The 14520-nt window shown below is 40.8% G+C and overlaps 1 pseudogene; it reads left to right on the plus strand.

Moving 5' to 3' along the window:
• The first annotated feature begins 13907 nt into the window (after positions 1–13907).
• On the plus strand, positions 13908–14025 carry LOC124555020 (annotated as a pseudogene).
• Positions 14026–14520: the final 495 nt, after the last annotated feature.

Genomic DNA, 14520 nt, shown 5'->3' on the forward strand with positions numbered 1-14520 from the left:
AGGAATTGAATGTTCTCGTTTAATTTCGGAAATTTGACCCCCTGTGTTAATGTATCTGGTCCTCAGTTTGCCCGTTATCCTCCTCACATAGTAGATGTCCAATGTAAAATACTGGGAGACTTTGGTGGTATACATTTGGCCAACGCAATTCCGTCTTGCCCGTAGAAATGTGCGTGCAGATTAGTATATAATATACACGAGCTATAAGTTGTAAAATTGTAATATCTGTAAACTGGAACAATTGCTGCAATCGCTGTAAAGTCGAGAGATAATGTTTAAAATAAATAGGTAATCAATTGTCATCAATCTTTAACATACCTTAAAAATCACAAAGAAGTCAAAGGAATTCATTCAAAATAAAAGATATAGAATGCAGGGACCCACGCATCAGCGTGTGAGCCCTCCAGCCCCTTGCCTAGTATCGTACATAAAGGGCACGCTCTCTCGGTAGCGCTCTCAAGCTCCCCACCCCAGTTATCCGTTGCGCAATTTTCATTCAGGGCATGACGACATCAACTTTCACCTGGCATCCCTAGGCGAGGAGGTTAGACGGGAATCTTTGAAGAGTTCAGTTGGAATCGAATTGCCAACGTAATTAGTTTTAGTGAAACGCTTACAAAAGTCGTTTTTCTTTCTTTACCATAACGGGAACGTTTAAATTAATAATGTTATCTAAATAGCCAAATCAACAGAGACCGAAAATTTTCGGATATCGGTAATAGTTCGTGTAGTCAAAAATTTTTGTGCAGTGGTAGGAGGGAGTGCCACGAAAAACACACTATAAATCCTGACTTATGATGCATGAGTGTTGGGGTTGGTGGTGCACGTGAAGATCACTTTTGTGCATTTCTCTTGAAGGGGTTGACACCGTTGTCCCCAGCGGAAACGTATCCCAATACAACTATATTAAATTTCCTACAAGAAAGGTCCTGTTAATTTTTTTCTGTAGGACTAGTTGTTCGGACGTAGTGAGCGACAGAATTTGAAAATCTCACTGGTGGTTTTTGAGGACCACATTTAACATCGAGGTTTACATGAAACGACAGTGGCAGGAACAGCTGAATCACTCAGTGTGCTATGAATCACCCTGTGTACTACCTGACTGAGTGCTTAGACCTACTCACTTACACTCTGGTATCTCATAAGCTGCACGTCGAGTGTAATCGCACTGCTTACAATCGAGCCCTGGCACTGTTCACGTGATATTCTTGCACACTACCAGATGCGGAAATCCCTAATAATCGACCGCTGGGTTCCAGGAGAAGCTGATACGGAATTCCCTTTTTCTTAATCAGTCCCACAGACTCGGTATCAGAGTCTGAATTTGTTCCGGTTGTTCTGAATTTGTCTGAACTTGTTCATTTGCAAGCTAATACCATCCGATTTCACAGGATTATACCCTACGTTAATCAACATACAAAAATATTTTAACTTACGTGTGTGACTGAAAAGTTTCTAATTTTACAAGAGCCATCCGAATTTGCAAGCGGCTGTTACGTTTATGGTAAAAGTTTTAATTTATCTTTAATAAAGGTCATTGTGCCCTCCGCCGAAAAAGTACGACAAGAATCAAGACAATATATTGCTTCCCCCTACTTATACCTCCCGAGGAGATCACGAATCTAAAATTAGAGAGATTCGAGCGCGCACGGAGGCTTTCCGGCGGTCGTTCTTCCCGCGAACCATACGCGACTGGAACAGAAAAGGAAGGTAACGACAGTGGCACGTAAAGTGCCCTCCGCCACACACCGTTGGGTGGCTTGTGGAGTATGAATGTAGATGTAGTGAAACGTCCCCTTAGAAAAATTAATGAATTACTGTGCTGATAAACCTCTTACATTATTTGATTTTCAAACAGCTGAGCAGAACTGAACGTACACAGACAATTCGCTCTTTACCTATTCTGATCAACACTAAACTGACATACAATATTTTTAGCGCAACGCAATCTGACTTTGAAAAATCCCAACAAAAGAATGGCCCTGACTAACAATAACCTATACCTTTCCTGAATCACTTACCTCACAAAAATCTTCGTTACTCGAACTACTGCAATACAGCGAGCGCCACTACTGCCAGCTAAATAAAAGATTCTAACTACTGAAGGGACTAACTACTGATAGGCGTAGTTAGCAAATGAAAGATTTTGATAAAGAACAAACAATGTATTTACCTTAATAGCGTTCAAAAATCATTATATATATTATATATTATATATATATATATCTCATGACATCCAGTCTTACAAATTTACTGCCTCTGATGGACACACGTCCAGATCATCCACTCTCAAAACTCCGCCACCTCTCCCCCCACATCCACCACTGCTGGCGGCTCACCTCCAACTGCGCAACGCTACGCGCTGTTAACATCCAGCTGCCCAACGCTACAATGGCGAGTATTACAACAATGCAAAGCAGCCACAGACTGCACACAGCACAGCCACTGATTTTCATACAGAGCGCTAAGCGGCGTTACCAATATAAGAACCTAAACAGCCTACTTACAGTAGAGGTAGAATAAATTCACGCTTTACGGTCAATCAACGGTTGCAATTCATGGTCCAGCTCACTGTTAAGAAATACTCTTACGTTCAGATGAGAGTGTGGTTGTGCTCCGTCCTTTGGAAAGGTGTTTTCACAATTGTGGGAGAAACCAGATCGCCAACGTATCCCTTTGGAGAGCCTTGCGCTCGCGGGCGCACGCACGCACGCTCTCTCTCTCTCTCTCTCTCTCTCTCTCTCTCGTACTCTATTATGGTATGTTGCTGCTGAGTTATCCCTATTCTTATGTTGTGGACAAATGTAGCCTCATCATTGAGCACTACATTTGCAAATATGTTATCTTCCTAGAATGAAATTTTCACTCTACAGCGGCAAAGGTCCCGAGTTCGAGTCTCGGTGCGGCATACAGTTTTAATCTGCCAGGAAGTTTCAAGTTATCTTCCGTCTCTACGCCAAGAATTATTTCAGAAAACTCTAGCGTTGTAGATTACTTTCTTCATGAAGGATCTGTCGTAAATGAATCTTGTATGATTGAGAGTGTCCTTCCGTGTGTTCTGCTGAGTTGTTGTTTCCATTTTCTGCGCAATATTTCGACGTCCGACCCAGCCGTCTTTTTTGGTATTGCGAGTTCTGCTATTTTCTATACTCGCTGCCAGAATTCCAACCAGAGTATGATCTGTTGTTGGTATCACGCCTCTATTTATAGCTGAGTTAGGCTGTCGATGTCCACTACACCCTTTGATACTCTTTTGTTTTCCAGAGCTCACAATTATCATTCCGTGAAAAACATATCCTCTCAGCGACTTCCAACCCTGCCAGATGCGATGGCCGGCGACTGCCAGACGTCAAGCGTTATTTAAGTTGAAAACTCACTCCTGTTTATTACTTTTCCTGATACGTGTTTTCAGTTCGTTAGGCTCCTTAATTACACTTTCCTTGAAACTTGGCGTTTGGACCACTACATTGGTCTCTCGTATATCATTTTATGATCATATTTGGGCCAGTTCACGGCTACAGCTAATTTGGTTGGTCATTCTGCTCGGGTACTTTGCAGACGTTCCTTGTATCCTGCCACGACTGTTTTGATAGTCTACCCCGCGTAAGCCGTGCCACATTTGTGTGGAATGCGATACACTGTCAGTTTTCGGAGACCTAGAGCTTCTTTAACATCACAAAGGATACTTTTTATCGTAGTGGAAGGGAGCGAATCACACTGGATTCCATGTCTCCCTAAGAGTCCATCGATATTTCCGGATACATCTTTAGCCTAAGGTAGATAAGCGATTTTTGACTTCTCTTCCACGGTCTCACTGTCACCGTCTATTTCAGATGTTCCTGATTCTGATTCCCCCATTCAATGTCATGAGCTGAGCACTCATTCCTTCAGAATACTATTAGTAAGTGTCGTAATTCTTTGGGAGGCTGTTCTTGACTGAAAGCGTTCATCTATATGGGCCAATCTTCAGCATCGAATTACATTGCGACTGATGGTAATGGTTTGAGGCGTGCAGGTTGAGGACAGTGTACGTAGCTTTTTCTGCATACACTGTAACTCAGGGATCCTCCGTTCTTCTCTTAATAACAGCGGAAATGTAGGTTGGCTATCTTTTTCAACTTCCATCGTGAATTTTGTGTTCGGATCGACGGAGTTTCAATGTACCAGAAACTACTGAAGCTCTCCCGCTCCATGTGACCACACTACAAATATGTCGTCCATCAATCTATAGAAACACGTTGGTTTCAACTGGACGGATTCTATGTCTTTGTTTCAAAGTGTTCTGTGTCTAATAGATCCATCACCACAGGTGATAATGGACTACCCACGGCCACGCCATCAGTTTCTTTACATCATCTTTCGTCGATTAGGAAATAAGTGGCTGTCAGAACGCATCTCAAATGTTCTGCGAAACATTTTTTTCGCGATTAGTTCCAAGGGTTCAGAAACTGGATCTCTATTAAAGACAAAGACTGCATCGAAACTGACCGTATTATCCATCTCATGGAACCGCAGTTGCCTGAGGCGGTGTACAAAGTCAGCGGAGTTGCAAGTGTGGTATTTTCACTTCCCCATATATTCGCTGAGTATTCGCTTCATTTAGTTCGGCAGTTGGTATGTCGGATGCGACCATATTAGTAACCATCGATCTTCGAGGACTTCCTTTCTTGTGCACTTTAGAAAGGCCATACAGTCGTGGCGGCTCAGCTGGTAGTATTTTAAGACTCCTAATGATGTTATGTGGCATGTATGACTCACATCCACAGCAGCTAGTAGATGCTAACAGGATTTACGTTTCAAGGAATATCACTGCGAGCTATTAAATACAAAAGAACACAAAATGGAGTAGTGAATTTCGGAAATCTAATTCGGCAACAAACAGCGGAACGAAACCTGTAATATAGTCTGGTAGAAGTACAGACAGCGAATACTCATGACAATAAAACTCGCAGAGTTTGAAAAAGACAGCTTTGTCGCCCTTCCAAATATTCTGCATACAGTGGAAATAACTCTGCAGAACAAACGGAAACACGTTACTGATTAATTGCGCCGAGAAAGATTGAGAGATCACAATGACGTCTATTTCCTACAGCTATATTTAGCTACTGTATGGTATACACGGTCGCTGGATTTTGTCCAGTATTGAATCACCATTTAATTTGCTACACTGTAACTCCTCTGCCTGCTATATTGAAGAGCCAAAGAAACTGGTACATCTGCCTAATATCATGTAGCGCCACCGCGAGCACGCAGAAGTGCCGCAACCCGACGTGGCGTGGATGAAACTGATATCTGAAGTACTGCTGGAAGGAACTGACTCCATGAATATTGCAGCGCTGTCCATAAACCCGTAAGAGTACGATGGGGTGTAGAGCTCTTCTGAGCAGCACATTGCAAGGCATCCAATATGCGCTCAACAATGTTCATTCCAGTGGAGTCTGGTGGCCAGCGGAAGTGTTTAAACTCGGAAGAGTGCTCCTGGAGTCACTCTGTAACAATTCTGGACGTGTAGGGTGTCGCATTGCCCTGCTGGAATTGCTGAAGTCCTTCGGAATGCACAGTGGACATGAATGGATTCAGGTGATCAGACAGGATGCTTATGTACGTGTCACCTGTCAGAATCGTATCTAGACGTACGAGGGGTTCCATATCACTCCAACTCCACACGCCACACAGCTTTACAGAGCCTCCACCAGCTTGAACAGCCCCCTGTTCACATGAAGGGTCCATGCGTTCATGAGGTTGCCTCCGTACCCGTACACAACCATCAGCTCCACACAATTTGAAACGAGACTCGTCCGTCCGTCAACATGTTTCCAGTCATCAACAGTCCAAAGTCGGTGTTGACGGGCCCAGGCAAGTTGCAAAGCTTTGTGTCGGGCAGTTATCAAGTGTATACGGTTCCGAAAGGCCATATCGATGAGTTTTCGTTGAATGGTTTGCACGCTGACACTTCTCGATGACCTAGCACTGAAGTCTACTGCAATTTGCGGAATGGTTGCACTTCTGTCACGCTGAACGGTTCGCTTCACTCGACGTTGGTCCCGTTCTTACACGATCTTCTTCCGGCAGCAGCGATATCTGGGATTTGATGTTTTGCCGCATGCTGTGTCCCATCGCTTGTGTGCCGACTATAACACCCCGTTCAAACTCACTAAAATCGTGATGACCCGTCATTGTAGCAGCAGTAACCGATCTAACAACTGCGCCTTACACTTGTTTTCTTGTATCGATGTTGCCGACCGCAGCGCCGCATTTTGCCTGTATGCGCATCTCGGTATTTGAATACGCAAGCCTATATGAGTTTCTTTGGCGCTTCAGTGTCTTACAACCCAACACTGTCGACGACGACGCTATCATCAGTACGTCATTGTGCTCTGCAAGTGATTCTGATAGCGGCTTTTTGTTCCTATGCTCTGCAAGTGATTCTGATAGCGGCTTTTTGTTCCTACTCATGGTATTCATGGTACACTTTTGACACGGTAGCACGGGAAGAGATCTATACCTCGCATATGCATTGCCCCTTGCGGTGGCATCGACGATGTGGTCATGATATGTAGCGTTACTTTTAATGAATATCAAGAGCTCAAATGGAAACCCAGTTCTAAGCAAAGCAGAAAGGTGGAAGGAGTGTATAGAGGGTCTATACAGGGGCGATGTACTTGAGGACAATATTATGGAAATGGAAGAGGATGTAGATGAAGATGAAATGGGAGATATGATACTGCGTGAACAGTTTGAGAGAGCACTGAAAGATCTGAGTCGAAACGAGGCCTCGGGAGTAGACAACATTCCATTAGAACTACTGACAGCCTCGGGAGAGTCAGGCTTACAAAATCTACCATCTGGTGAGCAAGATGTTTGAGACAGGTGAAATACCCTCAGACTTCAAGAAGAATATAATAATTCCAATCCCAAAGAAAGGTGTTGACAGATGTGAAAATTACCGAACTATCAGTTTAAGAAGTCACGGCTGCAAAATACTAATCCGAATTCTTCACAGACGAAGGGAAAAACTGGTAGAAGCCGACATCGGGAAAGATCAGTTTGGATTCCGTAGAAATGTTGGAACACGTGAGGCAGTACTGACCCTACGACGTATCTTAGAAGAAAGATTAAGGAAAAGCAAACCTACATTTCTAGCACTTGTAGACTTGGAGAAAGATTTGGCAATGTTGACTGCAATACTCTAATTCTGAAGGTGGCAGGGGTAAAGTATATGAAGCGAAAGGCTATTTACAATTTGTACAGAAACCAGATGGCAGTTGAAAGAGTCGAGGGGCATGAAAGAGAAGCAATGGTTGGGAAGGGAGTGAGACAGGGTTGCAGCCTCTCCCCGATGTTATTCAATATTTATATTGAGCAAGCAGTAAAGGAAACAAAAGAAAAATTTAGAGTACGAATTAAAATCCATGGAGAAGAAATAAAAACTTTGAGGTTCGCCGATGACATTGTAATTCTATCAGAGACAGCAAAGGACTTGGAAGAGCAGTTGAACGGAATGGACAGTGTCTTGAAAGGAGGATATAAGATGAACATCAACAAAGCAAAACGAAGATAATTTAATGTGGTCGAATTAAGTCGGGTTACGATGAGGGAATTAGATTAGGAAATGAGACACTTAAAGCAGTAAAAGAATTTTGCTATTTGGGGAGCAAAATAACTGATGATGGTCGAAGTACAGAGGATATAAAATGTTGACTGGCAATGGCAAGGAAAGCGTTTCTGAAGAAGAGAAATTTGTTAACATCGAGTATAGATTTAAGTGTCAGGAAGTCGTTTCTGAAAGTATTTGTATGGAGTGTAGCCATGTATGGAAATGAAACATGGACGATAAATAGTTTAGACAAGAAGAGAATAGAAGCTTTCGAAATGTGGTGCTGCAGAAGAATGCGAAGATTAGATGGGTAGATCACATAACTAATGAGGAGGTATTGAATAGAATTGGGGTGAAGAGGAGTTTGTGACACAACTTGACTAGAAGAAGGGACCGGCTGGTAGGATATGTTTGTTATTGCGTCGGCATCGAGACACACCAATGTTGAATTTGTATCTGTCCTGAGACGCCATGACCGGCCTCATCTGAACTCTTCTGTTGGGAGAGTTAATTTGGAGTTGGAACGGCTGCTTGTGTCGGGTGCGGGGGCTCATATTGGTGTGGTTCCTGTTGATTATCTCAGTAGGTGGGACTATACCAGGCACGGCCTACATCTCAACAGGAAAGGGAAGGGGAAACTGGCTGGGGTAATAGCAGGAAATTTAAGGGGGGGAGGCACTGCCATGAATGGTAAAATACCAGTGGTTACAGGTGTTGGAGCAGCACCTTTTTTAGGATAGGTAAGACAGAAAGATGTCAAGTTCTACGAGAGGTCAGGATTGAAACAAATCTTCAGTTTAGGAAAGAAATTCAACAGCACAATTCTAGCACATTGGATCACCAATCACAGCTATCAATTATAAATTTTCACCAATCACCAGAAATTTTATCTCCACCAAGTTGTATCTCAGTCCTAGGTAATTGCATTGATGAACTAAAGTCACCCAACCCAATTGACATAATCTGCCTCTCTGAACACCATGTGACCACTGGTATAGGAACTACGCCTAAGCACAATGAGAAACTCAGACAGGAGAGTACTGCAAATGTTAGAACAAGGAAAGGTTCTCATAAAAGTATAATTAAAAATAATGTAAGTATATTTCATCAAAATATTGGGAGTTTAAAGAATAAAGTAGATGAGCTTCCGGTTTGTTTGGAAGATTTAGAAGCTGAGAATGAAATAGATATACTATGCCTGTCTGAGCATCACATTGTTACTGATATGGATAAGGTAAATGTAAGTGGTTATAAGCTCTCTGCACATGTAATGAGAGAAAATATGGAGAAAGGAGGAGTTGCCATATATGTCAAAAGTTATCATTGTGCAAAAAGTATAGAAACAAAAAAGTTTTGTGTAGAGAAACATATAGAAGCATGTGCCTGTGAGCTTAAATTAAATAAAGGCACATTTATAATTGTAACTGTATATAGATCCCCATCAGGAAATTTTCATCTATTTCTGAAAAATTTGGACTCCTTGTTGTGCTATCTGTCAGACAGGGGGAAGCAAATTATTATTTGTGGGGACTTCAATGTAGATTCTCTGAAAGAGGGTAATAGGAAAAATGACCTTGAAGTATTACTCGGTTCTTTCAATTTGACACCCGTTATTGATTTTCCTACTCGGGTGGTAAAGGATAGCAGCTCACTGATAGATAACTTCTTTATAGACCAAGATAAGTTTAACCAGATAAATGCTCAGCCTGTTGAGAATGGTCTTTCTGATCATGGTGCACAGTTAGTTACAATATATGACATAGCTCCATTCAGCAATACTAAACAGTCCTTCAAAGTAGTACGTTCAGTCAACAATTTAACAATTGCAAATTTCAGGGAAAGCCTACAGCAGTTAGACTGGGATGAGGTGTACCGTGAACCTGATGCCAATTTAAAATATAATTTATTTCATGTCATTTTTGTAAATGCATTTGAAAACTGCTTCCCCAAGAAAATAGTTAAATATACTCGTAAGAAACCTTGTAACAAACCATGGCTTACTAAGGGTATAAAAATATCTTGTAACCGGAAAAGGGAAATGTATCTGACAGCAAGAAAGAGTAGTGACCCAGAAACTATCAAAAATTATAAAAACTACTGTGTTATATTAAGAAAAGTTATTAAAAAATCCAGGAGTATGTGTATCATGTCTGAAATCAGCAACTCTGATAATAAAATTAAAACAATTTGGAATATTATTAAAAGAGAAACAGGTCAACCAAGAGCAGAGGAAGACAGTATTACCATCAAATTGAATGAAAACTTTACGAACAAAAAGTCAGAAGTTGAAAATATTTTTAATAATCATTTTCTAAATGTTGTGGATATAGTAGGATCCAGGTGTTCATTAGAAGATGCTAGGCTGTTAATGGAAGAGGCCATACCTATGCAATTTGATACAATTGAAATCTCACCCACTTCTCCCTCTGAAATTAGGAAAATAATAAACTTGCTTAAAAGCAAAAACTCACATGGAATTGATGGCATTTCCAGCAAAATACTAAAAGCTTGTTCTCAACAGATAAGTAAGATTCTCAGCCACCTGTGTAATAGCTCTCTGGAACAGGGCATTTTCCCTGATAGACTGAAATATGCTATTGTTATACCTTTGCATAAAAAGGGGGATAGATCTGATGTCAACAATTACCGTCCAATCTCCCTTCTAACAGCTTTATCCAAAATTTTTGAGAAAGTAATGTATTCAAGAGTAGCTTCACATATCTGTAAAAATGAAGTACTAACAAAATGTCAGTTTGGTTTCCAGAAGGGTTTTTCAACAGAAAATGCCATATATGCTTTCACCAGTCAAATTTTGAATGATCTGAATAACCGAACACCACCCATTGGGATTTTTTGTGATCTCTCAAAGCCTTTTGATTGTGTAAATCATGAAATTCTGCTAGACAAGCTCAAGTATTGTGGCATGAGTGGGACAGTGCACAAATGGTTTAATTCGTACCTAACTGGAAGAGTGCAGAAAGTTGAAATAAGTAGTTCTCGTAACATGCAAAGATCAGCACATTCCTCAAACTGGGGAACTATCAAGAATGGGGTTCCACAAGGGTCAGTCTTGGGTCCTTTGTTGTTCTTACTATATATTAATGACTTGCCATTCTATATTCATGAAGAGGCAAAGTTAGTTCTCTTCGCTGATGATACAAGTATAGTAATCACACCTGAGAAACAAGAATTAACTGATGAAATTGTCAATACTGTCTTTCAGAAAATTACTAAGTGGTTCCTTGTAAACGGACTCTCACTGAATTTTGATAAGACACAGTACATACAGTTCCGTACAGTGAATGGTATGACGCCATTAATAAATATAGACCTTAATCAGAAGCATATAGCTAAGGTAGAATATTCCAAATTTTTAGGTATGTCCATTGATGAGAGATTAAATTGGAAGAAACACATTGATGATCTGCTGAAACGTTTGAGTTCAGCTACTTATGCAATAAGGGTCATTGCAAATTTTGGTGATAAACATCTTAGTAAATTAGCTTACGACGCCTATTTTCACCCATTGCTTTCATATGGCATCATATTTTGGGGTAATTCATCACTGAGGAATAAAGTATTTATTGCACAAAAGCGTGTAATCAGAATAATAGCTGGAGTCCACCCAAGATCATCCTGCAGACCTTTATTTAAGGATCTAGGGATATTCACAGTAGCTTCTCAGTATATATACTCTCTTATGAAATTTGTTATTAACAACCAAACCCAATTCAAAAGTAATAGCAGTGTGCATAACTACAATACTAGGAGAAAGGACGACCTTCACTATTCAAGATTAAATCTAACTTTGGCACAGAAAGGGGTGAATTATACTGGCACTAAAGTATTTGGTCACTTACCAAATAGTATCAAAAGTCTGACAGATAACCAGCAAATATTTAAGAAGAAATTAAAAGAATTTCTGAATGACAACTCCTTCTACTCCATAGAGGAATTTTTAGATATAAATTAAGAAAAAAAAGAAAAAAAAACAAAAATATTAAGAAAAATAAAAATAAAATAAAAATAAAAAATAAAGAAAAACAAAAAACACAAAAAATAAAGTTGTTATATTAAGTTAAGTATGTTGTTAAATTAACCTAATTATGTCATGTACTGGAAAATTCGACTCGTTCCACATCATTACGAAATATCGTATTCATGATCCATGGAACTAGAATTAATCTAATCTAATCTAATCTAATCTACTCTATTATGGCGAGTTTATTCTTAACTTCTCTTTGTGTGGTGAAGATTGTTAGTAGAATATCTTTATTGCTAAGCGTCTGTATGGTCAAGAAAATTCTATTTACTGCCGTTCCGTTCTCATTCATTATTATACCATTCAAGTACGGTAAACGATTTACCTCATTTACGTTTGTGTATACTTCATCGTTTTTTCTCTTCAAAAATTGTATGAAAAGAGTCTTAGTTTTTATTACAAATTTAATTTTATTTTTCTGGATTCTTCTGATATATGTCAGAATGTTTAAATATATAATTCTTTTACTTTATAACCGGTGATGTTCATGGTATCATCAATAATTTAACACATTCTGTCATCTTTGCTTTGCCATAATTAGTTTACATCTCTTTGGTTTACGTAGACTTATCTGAAACCTGAATTGTTCAAAATTTCCACTCATATGATGTCCATTGTGGTACACAAATTTTGGTACTCATTTAGAATCAGTCTTACGAGTTTCTCCCGTTTCAGTTCAATTCCTGCAGCTTTTGAGACATTTTTTCAAATATTATTTTAGATGTATAATGACTGTGAGCACTTTTCTGTTTGAAGATTCTTTATGTACATGGTTATAAGTACTGTTTTTGAAGCCAAAGAGATCTCCCCAAATATAAATGTCGAACTTAATTTTTAAACTTTGTGTTGTAATGTTCAGCGAGCTACTAGAATGTAGTGTCATTGCTTCAGTAATCGATAACACTTCTTTTTTATGCGTAGTTACATTTCTCGTTAATTCTGAAACAAATTAAAAACAGTATTTGGAAAGAGAGGGCGTGGTCTCGCACCGTGAACCTTTGTTCATATGCAATTAAGGTTATTTAAGCAATGAGAAGTAATCAATATTCGTTTACAGATAATGCAAACGGATGTACCATAACAGTCATCGTTACAAAGACGTAAAGTTATCAGGAAGTAGAGGAGGAAGGAAGACCGGGCCGGTGTGCGGTATTCTTCTCTCGCTCTCCCTCTCCGTCGGGATCGGGATAATGGCACTGCCGGGATTCAGGCCTCAGGGGGAAAGAAACCGACCAACCAGCAGCCGTCACCACCAACAGTGCCTGGCGCGCCCCGTTGCGTGGAAATAATTTACCCTCTGCGGAGGAGCGGCCGGAATGACGCGCCACTCCTTACCTGCAAGCTTCATTTGCGTACATCGTGTGTGTGTGTGTGTGTGTGTGTGTGTGAGTGAGCGAGTGAGTGAGAGAGAAAGAGAGAGAGAGAGAGAGAGATAGAATGAGAGATAGGTTCTGTTTTCAGCTGAGACGCGGTCGTTACGCAAAGAACAAAAGATCGTACCCACCCTGACTCATCTAATTATCTGCTACACTAATTATTTCTGCTTTTGATACGGGCGCGACGAGGGTCGCTGGTGAGGGCGGGACGGGCGAGGGGCAAGGAAAATAAAAAAGGGGGGGGGGGGAAGGAAGGTGAAGGCGGGTGCTCGGGTTTGGCTTTCATTCCGATACCGACGAGGGGTCGCAGCCCGTGAAACCACAGATAACAGCAGGAGTGAGAGATTCCTTTTCTTCTTTACTTTTCCGTTTCTCCCCTTGGAACTGAGTAATTTTAATTTTCCCTGCTGTACTCTGACTTCTCGTGAAGGTAGAACCTCCCTCCAAACTTCACGAAATCTGTGCGATTGTGAAAAATAATTTTGTAATTTTCAACAATAGCTCCTTCCGTTTGTAGGAACATTTGTAGTCGCTCAGCGTATGTAATTCTCACTTTTTATGGTTCAGAGTTCGTCTTTGTTGTATAGTACTTACTGAAGTTTCTAGTTCAGTTATTTGCCTGTACTGGACAGACTAATATTGTTTATCATCACGAACACGATTTCAAGTTGCATATCCGTGGTAGATGGCGAATACCGTTGTTCAGAGTGTATGACTGTAGTACATACATTCGGTAAGTTTTCTCTTATTACATATCAATCCATATGTCATGTCATTGAGACTGAAACGCACTGCTTGGATGTTTAGGGGTGAAGAGATTCGAAATGAGCAGACTATATTTCCTTGAAATCAACACCAGCATTTTCATAACTGTACCAAGTAGGAGCCTGCATGCAACGGTCTTGCCGCAGTGGATACACCGGTTCCCGTGAGATCACCGAAGTTAAGCGCTGTCGGGCACGGCCGGCACTTGGATAGGTGACCATCCGGGCCGTCATGTGCTGTTGCCATTTTTCGGGGTGCACTCAGCCTCGTGATGCCAGTTGAGGAGCTACTCGACCTAGTAGTAGCGGCTTTGGTCAAGAATACCATCATAACGCCAGGGAGAGCGGTGTGCTTACCCCACGCCTCTCCTATCCGCAACCTCCTCTTTTGGTGACACGGCGGTCAGATGGTCCCGGTAGGCCACTCGTGGCCTGAAGAAGGAGTGCTTTCTTTCTCTTTTTTTTTTCCTTAAGGAGCCTACATAGTAGCTATCAGGCGTTGTGGTGAGCGTCGTTGGTGAGACTCTACGAAAGAAATCTTTTATGATTTAGAGACGGTGTCAAGTATCCTAGTTAGATGTTGCAGTGTGAGCTTTTGTTAACGTATCCGCCTTTAAAAGCATTCATTCGTATATATAAGTTTCTATTGGACTTAGTTAAACCAAGTGGTTAACTTTTAAACAGTTACCGAGTGAGGTGACGCATCGATAAAATAGTGTGACCTCGAATTCGGGACGACGC

Source organism: Schistocerca americana, chromosome 1, assembly GCF_021461395.2.
Source record: "Schistocerca americana isolate TAMUIC-IGC-003095 chromosome 1, iqSchAmer2.1, whole genome shotgun sequence".
NCBI lineage: Eukaryota > Metazoa > Arthropoda > Insecta > Orthoptera > Acrididae > Schistocerca > Schistocerca americana.